Source organism: Anser cygnoides, chromosome 2 (genome assembly GCF_040182565.1).
Source record: "Anser cygnoides isolate HZ-2024a breed goose chromosome 2, Taihu_goose_T2T_genome, whole genome shotgun sequence".
NCBI classification, from domain to species: Eukaryota; Metazoa; Chordata; class Aves; order Anseriformes; family Anatidae; genus Anser; species Anser cygnoides.
This window is the reverse complement of record NC_089874.1, coordinates 12,492,369-12,513,738: the sequence shown is the minus strand read 5'-3', so window position 1 is coordinate 12,513,738 and position 21,370 is coordinate 12,492,369. Positions and strand designations below refer to the sequence as shown.

Here is a 21,370-nt window from a genome sequence, read left to right as displayed (position 1 = left end):
TCTGCCTGTGGACAGCAGGTTCCTTCACACACACTTTGAACAGCACTGTCTAGTGTGGGTGAGATGGACCACAATGTCCCTTCCACATAAAGATGCTCACCATGAAAGTGAAAATGACTGACTGACACGGAGTTCAGGACCAAGAAATCTTCGACACTACTTGGCATCACTGCCAGATAGGTCCTCTGGCCTGAGTGTGAGTGAAATATGACCTGTGAAATATCACTAAGGAAATGAAGAGGACAGATAGAGGTGGGAGAAAAATAAATAAATAAATAAATAGAATTGTTAGGACTATATGACCTTTAAGGACCTTTCCAACTCAAACCATTCTATGGTTCTAAATAAACCTGCTTTAATTTTATTTTCATATGCATTTAGAGTCCAAGTCATCTTATTTGTGGACTATTCCGTAGGCATTTTTTTTTTTTTTTACTTTCTGACACCTTTAGGAGCCCTTCTGGGTACTCGGGTACTCAGATAATACATTTAAAAAAAAAAAAAAAAAGACAAAACGGGGCAGGGGGTCCAACATGAAAGCCGTTTTCTGTTTATGATATATATGTGGATATGGGAATATGCGTGGGTGGAGCAGCTTGCCATGTCACTCACTAGAAGAGCTGGAGAAGAAGCACTGGTGCAGCCATCTGCAAAGGAACTTGGCATGTTACTTGGCATGTTATTTTGACTGGGGCAGGACAAGACAGATCTAACCTACATATTTGGTAAAATCTAGGAGCATTTCTACTTTAAAAGAAATATTAGTCCTTTATTTTCTATCTGGAGTTAATGTAACAGTTTTATTTCTTTCCAGAATGATTTGTGCAACCTGAACATGACCAATAAGTGAAGCATGAAGCTTCATGTTTCATTTTTGTCCTCTCTAAAAAAAAAAAAAAAGAAAAAAAAAAGTAGAAAGAAGGATAGGGAGAGAGAAAGGGAGTCCTTGTTTTGTGAGAAACTTGTATGCCTCTATTTGAAAATCTGAAATGTTGAAAGAGCTGTTGTTATAGGCACTCTGGAAAACCAAAGCAGCAGATATGATTACGTGAAAACAGCAATATAAAACGTTAATAGCAAACTACATTTGATTGCTTTTTGTATGTGTTTTATATTAATACAGGGAAAGAAAACAAACAAAACAAGCAAGCAAACAAACAAAAAATCTCTCCTTCAGGAGAAGAGGAAAAATTGGGAATCCATTTTTAGAAAAACTCAAGATTTGTGTGGAAACCTTCACCCTGTTCCAAGGGAAGAAGAAGACAAATACTCTCCAGAGAGGATCTTGAGAGAGCCACATTAGGAATAGATAATTAGACATCAGTCTCTTCTAGTATCCTTGGCTGAAGCATGATTGTGATCAAACACATGTTCCACTTCTGGTACACAACTGTGTCAGTTCAGCTTAGCTCTTACCACAGGCACAAGCTGATATAGTTGTAAAAGAAAGAAGGATTCTCCCACTTAAGGCAAACTTCACTCTCCTCTGATCAGCAGCAAGGGAGTAGTTAGTGTTCATCACACATCTGAGTTTCAGAGGTAAAGACCTTTCTCTGGCCTTATGCAGCTTATCTTGGATTTCACCTATTAGTACTTAAAAGTCCATTACTCCTAACTGAACATATTTTACTAGAAACTTTGAAATAAAAAGGCAAGGTTACTGTTGAACAAAACAGAAGGTATCTACTTCTTACCTGATTTCGCCCCTGACATTTCACTATCCAGCCTCTCTCAAAAAGTGTAACCGTGGCAGCAGAGATAGGGAGATATGGACTGACTGAGTCAACTCTGACATTTATTTTGAGTTTTGAAAACAATGTTATGCATTTACTGCACAGTTATTTTTTCAAAATGAATTTATCATTGTATACTTTTCCAGCTTTCTTCTTATCAGGTGATAAGACTGCTTTGAGTTTTTTCCACTTTGACTTTCCCGACCTCCAGTCATGATTTATAACCACTTGAAGGTCTCCTGTTCAGGAGGTAGTTTTGTCAGGGCACATGACGCAGTCCGTCTAGCTGTGTCTGTGAATCACAGGCAAGGCCAGCAAACTGTTCAGGTTGCTGATGCTCTGGTTTAGCAATCAATAGCTGAAGAAGAAAAACATTACCAGTGCATTAAATTTAGCATAGTACTGAAGTAAGTGCATATACAGGATGTCAGGAAATTTCAGCCCACTAATAAAAAATAAATCATTTTTGTGCTTTCAGTTCCTTTGGATTATCATTTGTTTTTCCCACTTAGCAATTTTCGTCTGCTAATCCAACAGTCACTATCAGCACAGGCAACTGATTCATCCAGCTGGAGCCTTCCTGTAATGGCTCTGAATTTTTTTTTGCAAATAAATTTACAAGTTCCAAATATACAGAGTAAAATGCCCCAATGAAATGAAACTTTGTTAAAAAAAAAAAAATGAGCTACATAAAATCCATTCTGGGTTGTGATTAATAAATTACCTAATATAATATAATAATCATATATTACAACTCTACAAGAGAAATGGAAAGAATTCTGATTTCACATGCAATAAAGCTGTGAAAGTCTTAATAAACAAAGAGTTGACTTGTGTCTTACCTTATTGATTTTTAACTTTAACTGAGTATCTCTAGCCTTACAACAAGAATTGTATTAAATTGGAGTCTGAGCACTTTCTCAAAATTTTCATTCTTTTTTTTTTCTAGTACTATTTTCTCTGACAGTATTCTAATTATTAGATGTAAATCCACAGCAAACCTTATAGCATCTCCTATCAGAGCAATGTGTTATCACAAGAGGTAAAAGAACAGTCACACACGTTGTAGTGCTAAATAGTATAGCATGTGCAAAGTAGATAGTGAGTCAAATGTATGTAGTGTTTGAGCTAATGATTTACCTACATTTTTTGTGTCTTCATATTAACATTCATAAACAATGAATTAAAAGTTGAAAGTATTTTGAGTCATGGCAAATCTCTGGAAAATACCTTTAATTTGAGGAATTTTTAATGCTTTCTTGAACTAAGAACATTATTTAGGGATTAAAAAATTAAGTTTGTCTGTATTTGTGTGAAACATGGTGTAGATTTTCACTGCATTAATACATCATCTGAATGCCTCAGGTCAAACTTAAAGACAAAGTACATCCAGCTTCAGTAGCTGAAAAGCAAATATTACCTCTTGGGTTTTGCACCTTCTGCCCATAATTCAGTTTCTCAAGTAAGCTTCTATTGTTCTCCCTATAAACTGTCTGCTAAATTAGCTTTGGGTGGACAGGATAAAAAAAATCAATCAATTTACAGGCTTCTTGTTACTAAAAAGGTTATGCATAGGTTCTGACTGTAACAAGTATCACAATATTAATATTTTACTGGACTCAACACCTTCCACCCAATGCACAAGTGTATTCCCAAGAATTGTACCAAACTTTCAAGACACAACAGAAACCTTTTGTTGAAAGTTTCAGGCATTTAACTCAGAACACTTAATAATTAGGCCCATGTGTAGTTTGTTCTTTGTTTCTACTTCATACCTGAAAGATGCTGTACTGAATCTGCTCAGCCCTAGTTCATAAGGGAATAAACTGCAACAGAAAAAAATACAGTTAACATTTTTCTCTGTGATTTAGCAGGCCCTGAAGGCTGGATTGAAGAGAGTTAATAGAGAGCTTCAGTGGATGGAGTAAATGGGAACTCATTTACAGCCATCTACAGCTTTTTTTTTTTTTTCATGTGAAATCAGATTTTTTAATACTTCTCTTGCACAACTGTACTATAATGGTGGTGGTTGTATTACTCACATGTTTTTGTGTTGGGGTTTCCAAGACAGTTTTCTGATTTTGACATCCTTGAATATACAGATGTAAATCTTAACTTTAAGTACCCAAACAGTATATGCATTTCATGTATTCACAGAATTTTCTGGGACCATGGTGTTCTTTCTCCAGAGTAAATCGAAACAATTTTTTGTTAATAGCCTAGCTAAAACTGGTTTTCCTTCCTGTGTGAATCCTGGGAGTCCTCCTTGTTTGGTGTAACATGCTGACCAGGACTCAGATGGCAGTGAGGATCTCAGTGCCCAGTGCCTCAATATTCGAATAATTTTATTTATTTATTTATTGGGGGGGGGGGGGGGGAGGGGGGAAGAATCTAACCCTATATGATTTGCAGTTACTATCAGCCTTTTGAGCACAACAAACACAGTACACTGGAAATGAAATTATATTAGCTCCTTTTGGACAGAAATTTGACAGCCTGAGTGCTGTGGCTGTGGTCTAATCTAGAACTCTAGAATCCTCCAGAGTCCCAGTCAAGCTACCCACAGGAGGCTGCAACTTTCTTTAAAATGTTTTTTCCACCTTATGTTTTTCCTAAATCATCTTGATTAGACAGTAGTGCAAATGTTACAATTTTGATTTTTGTTATTGAACTATATATGAACATAACCAGTTTCTTAATTTACGTTGTTAAACATTTTGTGAGGAAATTGCCTATTGTGTTTTGTTGTGATTTTCATTAATATAATGTACCTCAGCTTCCTCTAAGATTAAAATCAAAGATGAATAACTTTGTGCTCAGCTAGAGCACACCATTTACTAATTCATCTGAGATCAATAATGATTAAATGAATAATTTAGTGAAACACTGTGCTCAATTTTTGGCTGCTTTATTTTATTCCACAAACTACGCTTATAATTTGCAATAATGTACAACATTTGGAGAGCTGAGGGAAAAGTAAGATTTCTTTTCTCCTCATTTTTTTTTTCTTAGTAAGCAGAAAATGGTATGTGTGGATTTATTTTTTATTTTTTTTCCTTCTGAATACCTGACTGAAAATCCTCTGGGAATTTAAAGTCTCAATATTATTTTATTTTGAAGCCCTCTTCATACTTTTTACTCTCTCTCTCTTTTTGCTTGGTGTTTGCTTCTGTGCCTCTCATTAAGATGTTCTGCAAATAAGTGATTATGAACAACATATGTAAGGTTGCAAAATATACACTTTTTTACATATACATAATGATTCCAATACCACCAGAAAGTAGTCAGATTTATCTGTTGTAGCAAGACCAAAATGCCCAACAGTAATATTTTGGACCTGAATGTGAACAAAACCATCTGTAAAAAACATTGAGTCGAGTGACCTAAAGTAAGCAGCACAGGTCTTCACATGTATTTGGATATGATACCTCTTCTCAGAGTTAATTTTAATAATTAAAACCAGAAAATATCAATATTTTACCTTTTATATCCAATTGCAATCCAAAATATTTTTCAGCCAAAGACAAAAACATAGTCTGATCAACAAGTGTTCTCAGACCACATGGGTTACAGCAAATAAAATGTTCACTCACTTTCATAGCCCAATCTTTCACTTATATTTTTTGTTGAATATTCCATCAAAGGAGACAAGGACAGAAATTTTCATTTATACAAAAGTCATCTGTTTAAGTCAAGTCATTGGATCAAGAAGGAAATATTTGAGGACTCTCACCAGTGAAATTTCCTTTAGGGGAGATTAATGCATTATTTAGTTAGGGCTGTCTCCAAGAAAGTATAGGTTGGGAGGTTTTCTACTCAAAAGTAGATTTAAATTATCTTTCTATAGTTATGTTCTTATGATTTTTTCTAACAGCTAGTCTGTGGGACAAAAATGGGGGAAAAGGCCAAAAAGCACTCTCAATTTTTGAAAGATCTTCAGGAAAAAAAACTCCAGGTAATGGGTGAATGAATGAATGGAACCTTTTATTCACACAGCATTTTTGTTGTTCTGAAGCTTATTCTAAGACATATCTCAGAGACCCTCTTGAATAAGTAATTAAGGAAGATTCCTTCAAATCTTCACTGCTTGTCTTGTATTTATTTTGATGACTTCTTAAGGATATACTTTCAGGATTTAAGACAGAATGCAAGTATCCAACTTTCATCTTCACTTTAAAAGGAGAAGAGAGATCTTCTAATGCTTATGGCTGCAGACAATAACTAGAAAGTGTTTCTTTAATACACAGAACTTTGTTGTTGTTGTTGTTTTGTTTCTTTCTCTTGTTTCCCTCATTTTAAAGGGGAATCCTCTGGGAAATAGGCATGAGTAAAGTTTGCATTTTAGGAAGCTATGTCTATTTAAGACGTGCTGGGCCAGTTGGTAAGAAACACGAGTGAGGTTTGTGTCTTTCTGGACCTACAGGTGGGTGAAAGCTAGGCAATATACCTTAAGACATCTCAAAGAGCACTTGGATCCTACCTTCAGACAAATGAACTGAATCCATCTCTTAGCTAGATTGTTGTGCTAAGGCATCAATTTTTCCCTCTTTCATAGATAAACTTACATTCTGACTGAGGACTCTGGATTCTGACTGACAATTCTGACTGAGGCTACTCTGGTGGTGGTATCTAGCACCATCCCTACATCCCTTCTGGGTCTAGGCTATAGATACAGTTTGTGAAAAAATCATCAATATGAAAAAGAATCCTTATGTTAGTGCAAGTCATATCTTTTACAGACATTGCAATTTATTCTGTACCACAATATGAAAATGTTGCCTCTTCACAAGCATTTAGATAATACAAGTAACTGGGATCTAATAACCAACATTAATGTTATACTTTGTCGGTATTAAATATAATGCTGTTGATTTGAACAATAGAGTTGTGCACAACATGTGCACAACCTTGTGTCAGTGAATTAATGCAAACATACATGGGAAGAGAAAATTATTTTGGTAATACTGTCAGAAGTCATAACTCTATATTCATTCTTTTTAATGCAATAAGATATACAGTTATACAGAGTATACCCATCTCTACTTTGACAGTCATAAATATTTTTTAATATTGGAACTGACTTTCCAATTATAATTTCTGTCTCACATCAGATTATAGGGACTTTCAGCAGTTGAGAATTTGGTATAGTCCTTCATTTCCATGTCTCTGCGTTTGTTTTCTTTTGGACTACAGAAAAGGCTGAACCATGGTGGCCCTGTAGCTACACACTGAGCAAAACTTTTACTTACAAAGGAGCTCAGTTCTCTGACAATGAACATAATATGACTCCACTGTGTCACTGAGAAATTATGAATAAGCATCTTAATTTTAAACTATTTTAAACTTGGTATTACCTTTATTTTTGTGTCAGTGACATACTCTCTCATTTGTCTTTACCTATCAATATTAGGCATTCTCAAGTATAAATCTGAAAATATATTTAATTTCAAAACTGAGGTATGTTGTGAAGTGATGATGCAAAGAGCCCATTACATGTTTATGGGTGTGCTTTTTTTTAAGTCATTCATTATGAAGCATTTCTTCAGTGTTCTACAGAAAACATTTTACATGATTCAACACTGGGCAATATATTTTGGAGGTATTTTCATGTCCCTCATCTGGTTCAGGTTTTTCGGTGTCAGTTTTCTGCATGAGGAATTCCTTTCATAAACACAATGTTTTTCTTTCCCCAGCGGTAGCATTGTCAACAACCTTATTTGTCAGTCTGTATTTACAAATTTAGATTTGCGCATTAACATGATGCAGAATAACTTTTTATATCCAGTATCAAGAGATATTCTTAACACAAACAACATCTAATAAATACATCAAGGCACTTCTTATGCAGCCCCTGGCAATACAGGTGATGCCAAATAAAACAGCTCTATTGGGGTAGCTATAGTCTTTTCATCTCTGGTTTAAAAATCTGTATTTCTACTGCCTGCAAATGTCAAATATCTAAGCAATACTTATATAGAGATTGATATAGGTAGACATCATAAGCAGGTCATTTATTTAGATGAAAAGAAAAAAAAAATCCTAGAAAAAACAGTGGGGAAAGAACATATAAAAATAATACTAAAACAATAGATTTTAATGACTATAGGGGGAAGATTCACTTCAAACTTTTCAAACATTCATTTCAAACAAGCTATCTTGGATAGCAGAAACTGTGCAACATCATGCTAGGAATAGGGCTAATTTACTTTGCTTCTTGGCAAGATATAGGGAGTACACCAGATTTTCTGGTGTGATGACTTAGTATTTAGCTCTCTCGCCTAAAGCTAAGTAGGTCATCCCTGCACTGAACTGAAACTGCACAATAGACATACCTCAGGAACGGGATAATATCTTCCTAGGTTTGCTTCTTCTTGTTCCAGTTCTAGTGATTTAGAAAAGAAATATCACTTTTCATGTATTTGACCTCCTCATATCCTAAGAAAGATGTTTGAAATTGTTATGTGACTGCTTATAGCAAATTTCCACATTTATGACTATACCCATAGTAATATCAAATATGTCTCCATATGATAAAAAATATAAACTGTGAGGATATTGGTAGTATTTATTTAGTATGAAATACAGTGAGAATATTAATAGTATTTCATATGATTTAGCAATAACAGTCAGAGTCCCTGAAAATTATTGACATGATTTATGCCCTAATTCATGACATTATCATGTATCCTCCATGACAGCTGAACAACACCTTGAAATATTTGAAAATAGTTTGCTCTTTATGTTTTGGTAAGACATGTCCTGAATACAGTAACAATGCCCCAGATGATATTTTCTGGGCGCACACATAAGGATTACAGAAGGAAAGATACATTATTTTTCAGTTCAATTCTAAGAGAGTGCAAGCTCGCTGTAACCTGTAACAATGAATGTCAATAAAATGAGTATGGCAGACATACAGGGGCTAGATTTCTTCTCATCTAATTTCAACAGTCTGAAAATTAACCATCTAGTCTAAATTGTTCTATGGTTAATAGAGACAGATAGGCAGCTCTAGAAGGCCAGTGTGGGTGAGAGTAGGCCCTCACAGACCAAAAGATGATAAAGGAAGATTTAAGATTTAAGGTAGATGGGATGAATCATCCAATGGAAAAGTCTGTAGAAGTACTCACTATCTGTGGAAACTAGACATGAGGTTGATTTAGTCATCTAAATGTTTGTGTCTAATGCTGTTTAAGGCATCCTTGTATGATGACATCATGTCACTGGACATGTAAATAATGCAGCAGATGTTGGTGGGTGTGATGGTTTAGCAAACTGAATCACAACATTAACATTTAAAAAGGCAAAATTAGAAATAAATAAGCCCCAAACAGTGGTATAATTAAAAAAATATCTAATAATATACTGCCAGTGCTGTCAAGATTATATCTGTTAAAAAAGAAAAGGCTCAGATCTGGAAGTCTGAAAAACAAAGAGGTATATGTTAGAAATAAGATATAGTTTAGAATAAATAATGATGGAACAAGCCAATCCACTTCTGTTTTACTGAATGTCATGTGAAGAGTTTGCAAAAGCCTGTATGTACTTAGTTTCATCTCAGGGCTTTCTTCTTCAGCCTCATAGAACAGATTTGGGCAAAGAACAGTTCCACAGATTAAATTGTTTTAATATTATGACCAAACCACCAAAAAAGCAAACCTAACACATGCAAAATCTTGTTTTGTCTTTCTGTGTTTCATGAATCTGTTCTGATTCCCCTCCTTTCATTCTTTGTCCTTTTCTTTCAAAATTTAATTTGCTTTCTACTCTAACTACAGTGTACAGATCAGCACTTCCCCTCCAATTCTGTCCAGGTCCAGAATGACCTATGCAGGAAAGAAACCTGACTAGAGAAGTCAGATCCACCCTCAGATTAGGAAAACGATGTAGGTTTCTGATCAAACTTAGAGGTAAACTTTTTAGGATGTTTACTGAGGAACTCCAGGTCCCTGTAATCAAATTACAAAATTTGTTTGACTGCTTGAGGTAAAGAATACATTGATTGCACAACAAATATTTTGATGTCACTAACAATGAAAAATGATCACAAATAGAGAAATACTGACAATGTTATGATGAACATTTGAGATGTTACTAACAAGCAGTAATGTTAGAAACCACTTGGGAATAAAATTACATACTTTTACAGAAACTTCCACCTCACTCATCAAAAGTATTTCAATGAATAGAAAAAAAACAGGCTTGTAATGAAAGTGTTTGCAGAGGATTAAATGAGTATGAAGAAGCACCAAATCTATTTTGGACCCTACATCCCTATTCTTGCTGTTTTTATGTCTAAAAGCAAAATTTCTGGAAATGTAGATATGGTATTGAATTAATAGCTATTGAATTAATGGGAACTGGAGCCACTAAACTCTCCAGAATACAGGTCCTAAGTTAAGCGGTTGAAGTGTCTGCACTGCTACATCAATTAAATGTATTACCTATGTTTGTCATACATGCTTTGCATTTCTAACATTTTTAAAAAGTACAACATTTGATGGCCTATTTACCCAGGAAGAAAACTCAGTCAAAATTTCAGAACTGGCCAGCTAGTAGTAGAATTCAAACATATTTCAGTCTCTACAGGGAACTGACTTTTGCTTGCTAATTGCTTTGGTCTCCTTGATATGGTTCCTGCTGTGTTGCTTATAAGCCTGACTGATATCCTAGAAATGCCTTCTAAATGACTTCCTTATCAGTGAAAAATTCTTTTAGCTCCCTAGAGGAGCAAGGAAGAGAGTTGTTTTATCCTCTTTCAGAAAGTAGGATAGAAAGACTACTCCTTCTTTTCCAAAAATTTACTCACCAATGGCCCAAAATGCTGTCATTATGGCAGATGCTTACTTCCTCTTTTTAAGTAATGAAAATTGTTCATTGTGAATTCAGCACAGTGCCTCCTTCATATGCTTTCAGAACAGTCAGGGACACAAAATGAAGAACAAAAAATGGTAAAAAAAATAATACAATACAATACAATAAATCTTCATGGCACAGATTATATATTATTATTATTATTAATATATTTTTTCCCTTGTCATTTTAAGAGGACAGGATAGGAGTGAACTTGAAAGGAAAGGCAGTGAGGGAGGTAGGTGCAATGAAAAGAAGAAAAAGTGAGGTAAGCAGCTATGAGGAACCTCATGTGAGGAAATAGTAGAAAGAGAAGTCCATTAAAATAAACAGTCAACAAGGCCAAAGCAGAGAAAATCTAGTATAACTACAGAAATACTCAGAAGGACTCTGCAGCTGTTCCTCCTCGGCCATCCATTTCTTATTTTATAACGTATCCTGCCTTCTACATCCTGCTTATACTTAAAGCTATTTAAATATCCGTTTAGTCTTTCCCAAAACAAATATTTCCTTTACATTTGCTTGCTCCCTGAATATTTTTTGTTGGTTGTCTGTGTCCAGGATTCAATCAAAGAGAACCTGTCCAATTTCCTGGATGATCATGATTATACATATTTTTCCCCATCTATTTTGCTGTAGGGTTCAATGTCTAAGTTTGAATTCTTCATGAAACTCGATGGAGCTCCAATTTTGGACTAGTCTACATAGCAATCCTGCAGAATGTGGTATTCTTAGTTTGATAAAGATTGGGAATCTGAAAGCAATTAAGTTAGGTTATGAATAGAAGTTCTTAAACATGTGTGGTATTCTTTATATATACCTGTGTTGAAAGCAGTTGGATATTTCTCATTGATGTTGATGACTACAAATTATTTGTAGAGTAGAAGAATCTCTTTCTGAATGATAGGGAGCACTATGATGCTAAGTGGGAACAGTGACAAGAGCATAAGATTGGAAGGAAGCTCAAAACTGCGCCTCCTTTATAAGTAAATCAAATACAATCCTTTTCACTAACTCAGACACAATCCAATTAGACTTTTTTTTGTCTGTACCAATGGAAAATTCTTTCATCTTCCAGCATGACAAATGTGTACCTTAGTCTTTTTTTGCCAGTGATGTTCCTTAACTCAGGTGTTTCTCTCTGATCTATGGTCAACATGCTTGATCTGATAGCCAAACAGTCCTTTCGGCTTCAATCTCTAGCCCCTGTAGCTTCACAATCATTTGTAGCTCTCATTGATAACTAACTGAGTTTAAAAAAGTGAGCAGTTCTGATTCTATTCAGCAGAGGTCAGTGGTGCTGTTTATTATAAAATCAATTGTCCCAAACGTTCACTGAGACCCAGCTTTTCAAAACTGCTTACCTAAAGTAGGTGATCTAATGCTTGGCTTCCAGAATTGTCAGAGAAGAACAGCCACAAACTCAGTACATCAAGTTTACTACTCTTTAGTTAAATGTGTTTTGAAATATTTGGCTAGGAAAAGTAAGTAGCATGTTCTTGCATGCTCAGTTCATACAGAATGTAGCTACATTTCCATACTCTGCCTGGTCATGATACTTAACATCTGCCTTCACTGTGTTCATAAATTACTGTCTGCAAGGTTCCACTCTTCTACTGTGAGTTTTTTTTTTTTAATTTTTATATCCTTTCTTGGTGACAACAAGCTAGGCCTTTTCATATATTTTTTTTTCCTGATGATGTGTTGGGGAATAATGTCCACTGAATTTCTTCTTTACATTTGGGAACCTGAATGCTGAGTAGAACAGAGACCTATGAGCAGACACTGATAGTTATGTTGTTGTTTTATTTTTTGTTTCTGCTACCTTCATTAGAGAAATGAAGTCAGTTTAGGTTTCATTATAACCACTGCACCAAATATAGAAATAGAAGGTAAATCAGACATTAGTCTGATTTAAAATCAGTACATCAGGATGCAAATACAAGTATAGGAAATATAAACTAAATCGTCTCTTTGGTCTGAGCAACAGATCAGAAAACACAGGTCTAAGTTACCCTTGTAACTCTGAGAAACTGATGTGGGATGGAAGTTCAATACCATGCAGAGAAGTACACAAGCTGTTCCGGGAGGGATTATGGTGGGGTACATATTATTATGCTGCTTTAGGGTCCTTTTGAACAATTTTAATCTTTTATGCTTGCTAAACATAGCTAGGGCTGCCAAGCTTCAGGAGTCTAACGGAGTAATCTGTTTATACTGTGCATCAGAGAAAAAGACAAGTGTCAAAATGACTAGTTCAGAACCCAGTTTGCCTTCTAAATTTCTGTCATGAAGACATGTTAACCTGTCAGTTATGTATTTCCAAGATAATCCAATTAACTGCAGCATGATAACAGTACAATATTTCATAATTATTACACAAAATCAAATAACAACTGAATTTGTCCAATAGACCTCTAACATTATGAACCAATGAAAATATTTTATAACTGTGCCAAAGACAGTGACTTTACTCCAGTGTACAAGCAGTATAGAATAGCAATATAAAACCTCTGCTAGGTAATATGCTGCTCTTTTCTAACACTGTTCATCAGGAGGGATCTAAGCCCCTAACATGGGATGATGGTATTAATGTCTGTATTTTACAGGATGAAAAGAAATGATTTTGTCAAAGTCAAGAAACAAGCCTGTGGTACAAATGGAACATGATTGCAGATCTGACTCATCAATCCACAGTCCTGCTGTATACAATATCCTCTAGGCTATGCCAGTTCTACAAACTAACTGTTAGAGCAGGCAACAATGACTGCAAGCACCACAGTCAGTAGTTTTTAAGAGAAAATCTAAATAAAATATATTATAGTAATAAAACAAATTAGCAGCTGTTATCCTGAGGCGACAGTAATGAAGCCCTCACAAAATAGGCCTTTATTAGAAGTAGTAATAGTAATCATAAGTTCAAGTTTAACTAAGTGAGCCATTAAAAGTGGAATGTTGAAATGAACTGAACCAAATGACAAAGTAAAACATGCCTAGGGCAATGAACAGGTTTTTAATTTGTTTAACTTCCATCTCTCTGGTGTCTGGCTCTAAAAAATGATGTGACAAAAGGCTCTTCATTACATTGTAGTCTGAATGCTAAATAAATTAGTAATAGCAACAGCAACAATAGTACATACAGCCTATTCATCTCCCATGGTGCTAACACTAGTCCTCTCTGTCTTTGCTCCTTGGTTTTCCTTTATTCAGAGAAAAACCTAGTCCCTCCAGCTGTATGTGGTCATAGAGATTTTCATAAAGTCAAGAGCTACTGTTCCCCATATTCAGTCACTGTTGCCATAACACAGGGTTTTAAATTAAAATTTAGCAGTTAAATACAACTGAAAACTTCCTGTACCAACCCTTTTCTTATTTTTTTTTTCCCCCTAGGGAAGTTCCCTCTGTAGAACTGCTGCCCTCCAGCACATTCAGGCAGACCTGGTAGCTTCCCAGAGACATTACATGTATGGGTCATTACGGACTGCTCTAGGATGTTCTCACAGCCCCAAAATCAGAATAGAAAAGAACACATTTTATTTTTCTTTTGAAAGCCATATTTTTCAAACTTCTCTAGACCACAGCACACTGTAGAATTTGTATTTTAGTTTTCTCTAAGATAAAATTGCAGTTATTTTGCAGTATAGTTGTAACAGAACTGTTGTTTTGTTCATATTTACTTCACTGTTTTTAATTCCAGACTGGACTTGGCTCCTAGAATCATGTTTTGCTTTTGTGAAAATACATTGTCTTGTGTACCAAAACATTAATGAAAAATAGTACCAGAGACGTCAAGGTAAATATGGTATTCATATAGCATTTATAAAGCTACTTTAAATATTTTAAATAGCTGTTTCCATCACCAGGCATATTGAAGAAACTTAAGTAGAAAAAAAGGCCATAATGACTTTCAAGGATTTATTGAAGGAAAAAATTAAATAAATAAAGGCATTTTATAAAACAAATTCCTTAAAAACACCAACATAGTTTCAAAATCATTTTCTCTACTTATCTACTGAGTTTCTCCTTGCTGTGCTAGAAATTGTACAGTGAGCTTTATTTGAACTGTGAAAATGGATTTGTGATTTTTAAGGTAGCAAATCTAAACCAAAATAGCAGTTCCTATTTTAAAAACAAAAAGTCTGCATCAACAGCTCCTGATGTTAAAAACAAAAATCAAAACTTGAACAGTCAAAATCTGATTATTACAAACATCATTACAGAATGGAGATTTTTTTTTTTACTTGATTTTTGAGTCAGTGAGGTTCTACTTGTGAAGAACTGCATGATAATTTAAATGTAAATAACTTTTATAAAATCCTCTTGTGCCTGGAATATTAGGAGTTACAGAAGGCATTTAGAAAACAATGTGTTGGGGTTTAACCCAGCAGGCAGCTAAGTACCACACAGCTGCTCACTCATTCTCCTCAGGTGGGATGGGGAGAATTAGAAAGGTAAAAGTGAAAGAACTCATGGGCTAAGATAAAGGCAGCTCACTAAGTAAAGGAAAAGTTATTTAGAGACTCAGTCACTCTGAAATATCCTACACAGCAAACCCTGAACTAAAAGTATCCACCCGTGCTCATCGCAAGCGAGGGTTTGTGCCCTAAGTGGGAGCAAAACACCAATCTGTGAAGCATAAGTTGTTCTTTATGTTCAAAGAAATCAGTGTTCCACCAGAAGTGAGAATTTCATTGCAGAAGAAGCATTCCTGAAGAGGCGAAGACTTCTGAGTTTTCCTTTCCAGAAAAAGTTCATTGTCTTACCCCTGGAAATGTCCCTAGAGCACAAAGAAATTTCACTGTTGTTTCACAAGTTGTTTCTTAAGGGACCACCAAGGTCATCATTAAAAATTGACAATCTCTGAATATGTTTGCTGGTTTGTTTAATTATTCATGGCAAGCAAAAGCAAGACTCACCTCATGTAATTAACGTATGAATTACTCTATAACGGTAACATATCTGAATAACTACTGGGTGTACATGGCAAAGTGTCAGAGACACTTACTGTTCTGCATACTTCATTCACCAAATATTTGAACTGTGAATATTTTCCAGAGCATAGAATTTAAACACATTAAAAATTACAAGGCTATATATATATATATATTATTCAGCAAGCTCTGCTTTTAATATGTGACTAGATTTCTTATTTATTTATTTATTTCAATTGGAGTCTAAGCATGTAGACAAAGAGTGAATATAAGTGAGCCAGCCACCAAATGTAAGTTAAACAATGAAATGGCTAATTAGATTTTGATCTTCTTTCAATGAAATATTTTTTGCCTTTTCAATTGCTATGAACATATTCTGTTATCTACACCTATTTTTTAATGTAATTCTGTGAGATCCTAATTATACCAGTATAAAGGAGGTGAACATCTATACCAATATTCAAACTGCTATAATAGAATGTTTAACACATATAGTTTGAGAATAGAAATTGCTAAAACCGATTTGATCAATAGTTTTTTCTAGACTGTTTTGCTCTTTCTAATGGTATCCTTGAAGTGTTTTTCAAAGACGGTTATTGGTTGAACAATAATTCAGCTACAGATGAAGTTTCTTCCTAACTTCCTCAGTTAATGGTTTACTTATATCCTTAGGTCTGGAATTTTATTCTAAAACTATTATTATATTATATATTATATATATTATTATATTATATCCTATCTAAAGTAACTATAGTTGTTCTCATTATCCTTATAAAGGTTTAATCCTTTTTAAATTTCCGATAAGCTTTTGGTCTGAATTTTACATTGTGACAATGAGTTCCAATAACACGTTATTGTGTCTTACTATCCTTTAAAATCCCTCTTAGCCCATGTTTCCAACGTACTTTTCACCTTTTTTTTTTTGTAAGATTTCAAAAATGAGAAATACTTCTTTCTTCTTTGAAAGTCATGTTCTACTAGTCTCTTAAGTCTTGTCCATTTAAGTGTGTATGTTCCTCTTTCTTTCTTTTATTATCATTATTATTTTGAAGATTGTTAAAGGAGAAGTTGGTTAAAATATTAGCTTGATCAGTGTTTCCCAGTATTCTTATAGCTTCTGCTTCTACAATCCTGAGCAATTAGCATTGGTGCCACAGATGTTCATCTTTACAAATGGATTATGAGAAATTTCTACCTTTAAATGCAATCAGTAATGTCATATGTTGTAGTTGGTACTATGCAGGCATATTAAAAAGATGGTATCACTGGTTTTTGTACTCTTTTGCTTTGGCTATTTTTTTTTCTTATTTTAATACGCATATTTTATTCACAGTGTTGTTTTCTGTATGATTCCTTTCCTGAATATGTTGAATTTATTTATATGATAATCACTGTTACATAGAAATTCAACTCTAGTAATTAATGGAACATCTTATTTGCGTTATGTCTATGTAACATATTATCCTGTGTGGTACAGAAATAGATGCCTCAGGAAAAAAAAAAGTTACCAATAAATTATTTCTTTACATCTCATATAGTTGGGACATTTGATCAGTATATATATGCACTGGGTCTGTCTGAGATGTTAACTTTCCCTGCAGCAGTCCATACAGTGCTATGCTCTGCGCCAGTAGCTAGAACAGCATTGATATCACACCAATGTTGTGTCTGCTGCCGAGAAATACGGGACTTCCTCTAAGCCCCCCAGAGCCAGCAGGCTGGGGGTGGGCAAATAGTGAGGAAGGAACATCACAAGGGCAGCTGACCAAAGGGATATTCCATACCATATGATGTCACATTCAGCAATAAAATGTAGAAAAAGAAAGAAGAGGAGAGGGGTGGGCTCTTGTAGTGAAAATGTCTGTCCTCCTAAACAACACCTACATGCGTTGAGGCCCAGCTTCAAGGATGTGGTCAAGCATCGCTCATTTGTGGGAACTAGAGAGTAATGTCTTCCCTCTGCACTTCCACACAGCCTTTGCTTGTTGTGTGTTTTTTGTTTGTTTCCCTTTTTCCCTTTTTTTCCCCTTAGTTAAATCATTTAATTAATATTAATTTTTCCTTAATATTTTTTCCCCTTTAATTAAATTATCCTTTTCTCAACCTGTGAATTGTTTCTTTCCTTTTCTTCTTCCCCTCCTCTGAGGAGTGGGAGTGAGAGAGTGATTGTGGTGGTGTTCAGCTGCCTAGCAAGGTAAAACCACCACACTATAAACGTGCTGCAGGGACTCCACAATTAATGTTTTAGAAAATGCTGTGGTTTTGTGCCTCTTTTTGTTGTTGTTGAGTGATAACAACTGAAAATTTCAATGCATTCTTTGCTGAATTTTGTATGGTCATTGGCTAGGTCAGCTATTTGGACAGAAAATATGTCATATGACCCCTTCAGAAAGACAAAACAGTTATACAAATTAATCATGAATACCACTTAATTCATTAAAATTCAGAAATAAAGGAATTATCCAGAGAACACCAACCTGGCACCTCTTGTCTTAACTGCTTCTCTTCATGTGAACTACAAATCAGATATTCTAGGAAATATATGACTAATTTTATGCATGAATTGCATATTTTTCTTCATAGTAAGATTCATATTGAAGAAAAAAGGTCTTTGTTCCCCTAGGTAAAGTCAAACAGGGCATACTTCTGGTTCAGTCTTTTTCTAGTTATAGTGATTTAGTGAAATCATTATTTTCAGTAAAAAATTCTTATTAAAAACTGCATTTATATTGCAAGGATGACTCCTATCTACACCTCTAAGCAGCTTCATTACACTGTTAGTTCTGCTTTGTCAGTAGTTCTGGGTGAAGTGTTCATATGACTAATTAAAATGTGATTCTAAATTCTATTTGTTATTACTTCTATTATCTTTCTTAGAACACACCAACATAACATGTCTATGGGTTCTGCAAGCTAATCTAATTTAATATTTTGCTAGTAAGTGAAATGCCCTGAACAACAACAGCTGCCCTTGGAATGCTGATTATACATATATATGTTAGATTGCTAGATTTTAACTAATTCTAGACATGTCCTTGCTGTCACTCCAGAGAGGCAAATCTTTCCATGGATGACATATTCAAATGGAGGCATTAATCTGTGTTAAATAAAAGGAAATAGAATTAGGTGTGTGAAAATTATATCCATATTATACCCAATTCAAGGGCAAAAGGAAAGTGAACACATAAAGGAAATGTATTTTGGTATTCATGTTTTGAGGTTGTGGAAAAGCAGATATATTCTTCCCTCTTCCAGGTGCATATTAAATATACCAGGATATTTCTTGGTTGCACGGCCTTTAGTATGTAGGTCTTGCTTCTCCATGCGTCTCCATAACCTTTAGTCCTTACCAGCAGGGAGCACTGAGTTCCCTTGCCATTTTTCTCTGGTCTGTTTATATTTCTTCTTTCTTTGCAGCAATCATTGAATCTGTAGATTTGGAACTGACAATATTTAAATTTAAAGTTAACTTATGTTATATAATTCTTTGGTTTAATTCCTGTCATATAAGGTGTCCTTCAAATCATGATCTTTTTGATTATTCCTAACATAGTCACAGAACCCAGTTCAGAAACATGTTGCTTGCCCAAAGCTGTTGGTAATTTGGGACTCTAGAGCATAACTCTCCTCTAAAAAGAGGATTGTCCTCTGTATTAGGCAGTAAAGTTTCCTTTTAAGAAAAAACAAACCAAAGAAAAAAACACAAAGCAATACACTCTGAGTACACATTTTTTGGAAGTAGATTTGGCAGAAAAGTGATTGTGCAAAGCTTTAGATGATTTTTGGGTACGTAGGAAACAAATGTTTGATTTTGTCTTTGCTTGGACTGAAACATTATCAGGGTTCTCAAAGTAGTTGAAATTTCTACATCATTGGACTTCACAGAATATTTATTAGGTTTAAAAAAACACATTGAAAAGCACAGAAACCTGAGTTTTCACTGAGATAATGTATCACTGAGATTCATATTACATATTACAAAGAGGAATCTAGTCAGCAGTTTTCAGTTTATTTTATCTGAAAGATTTTATTCTACTCTATTGAAATAAAGAAAAACCACTATTCAAATACTGTTTAAAACAAAAATCAGTGTTTATAACAATTTCCACATTCTACTTTGCTCTATTCTAAGTCTACTGTTGCCATTTCTGAGAATTTTGCAGTCATGATTTGAGCTATGTGTTTAACATCTGACCTCTCTGTAGGTGAATTAAAATCCTGGCGCTTTCCAGACAGAGTTCTAAGTATATCTTTTAAAAGAACAGTGAAGGTGTATCCTTGTAAGGAACTTGCTTTAAGCAATGTCACTTTTTCAAATCATCTTGTGAGAAACCTGACTTACAGAAAAGATTTAGACATGCATTGTCTATTGTGTTATATCTTTTTCTAAGTCCTCCATTGTTGATGCAATTGTCCAACTTCATAAACTTGAAGAAGCAGTTAGCAAAAGGTGAATTTTAAACTCATATAAATGATAACACAAGATCACCTAGAGAGTAGCATTATACTGCCTTATACTAGGCTACATTATAATAGGCAGTATAAAATGATACGTAGCATAGGAAAAACATATTCTGCCCCAAGCAGCTTGTATGAAATAGACATGGTAGATACAATTAGGAAAAGTTAACTTATTTCAAAGACGGGGGTACTGCCATTCATCAGTCACTGCAAACTACTCAGATTAGAACAAAAGCTTCCCAATTCAAAATAAAACATGCACAGAGAAAGATAAATGATGTATTTATATGTGTTTATTCAGTATTGTATTGCCCAGTCTGAAAGTTTTATTGTGACTTTTGATTTTTCTTATAACATCAGTTTTCAATATAATATTGAACATAATGAATGTGCGTGGCTCAATTTACATTGAAGGTTTATAATGTATTAACAAAATGGTAGCAAAGAAGAGCTCAGTAATGTGATCCAGACAAAATTAAAGAAAGCGAAATAACCAGAACCAGTTAAAATAATAATAAAAAATTGATTAAATCAGCTTCGGTCATGCCAGGTCCTACACCTGGGAAGGGGCAACCCTGGCTATACATGCATACATGTATGTACAGACTGGGCAAGGAGATGCAGGAGAGCAGCCCCACAGAGAGGGATCTGGGGGTTGTGATTGATAGCAAGCTGAATGTGAGCCAGCAGTGTGCCCTGGCAGCCAGGAGGGCCAACTGTATCCTGGGGTGCATCAAGCACAGCATTGATGGCTGGTCAAGAGGACTGATCACCCTGCTCTACTCTACGCTGTTGCAGCCTCACTTCAAGCACTGTGTGCAGTTCTGGTCACCCCAGTACAAGAAGGACTACAAATGGAGCTTAGAATCCATGCAAGTAATTTCATGGAAAACAGACAAGGTGAAGGAATTACTTAAACTCCTTAACATTAAACAACTGTAGAACCCAGGAACACTTACCTGCCAACTTCTGACCTTGAGTCACTTCCAAACTGCTTCATAGTGAATTCATACCACCAGGGTTTTACCATACCAAGAAGGCATCACCAACACAGCTAGCTGATGGAATCTCTAAAACTATTCCACAGAGATGTTAGAAAACATGAAGAAAAAAAACAGCCTACTAGGGAACACAGAATCTATTTCACCATGGTAGAAAAGCACCATACAGAACCCCAGCCTCAAACTCTCCCAGGGAAACAATTCCCCACAACTTCTCATGCTTCCTATATAGCAAAGGTCAAATGATCCACACCTGGCAGATTTTACTTAACAAGGGTGGAGCCAAGAGACCTTGTGGAATAGGCTCATCTACCTGGCTTCAGCCTTTTAAGGTCAATTGCTTCTTATCACTAAGAGAAATAACCTGACAAGGGGCTTAGTGGTTAGAGTT

General features: G+C 35.1%; 1 long non-coding RNA gene across 1 annotated transcript; it reads right to left on the bottom strand.

Annotated features, from left to right (window-relative positions):
- Nucleotides 1–1,928: 1,928 nt before the first annotated feature.
- On the bottom strand, nt 1,929–21,160 carry LOC106038895 (uncharacterized). Its single transcript, XR_010828953.1, has 5 exons — nt 20,938–21,160; nt 10,543–10,642; nt 8,066–8,115; nt 3,509–3,559; nt 1,929–2,091 (listed from the first exon to the last, which is right to left on the bottom strand). It is a non-coding gene; the product is annotated as an uncharacterized lncRNA (long non-coding RNA).
- Nucleotides 21,161–21,370: the final 210 nt, after the last annotated feature.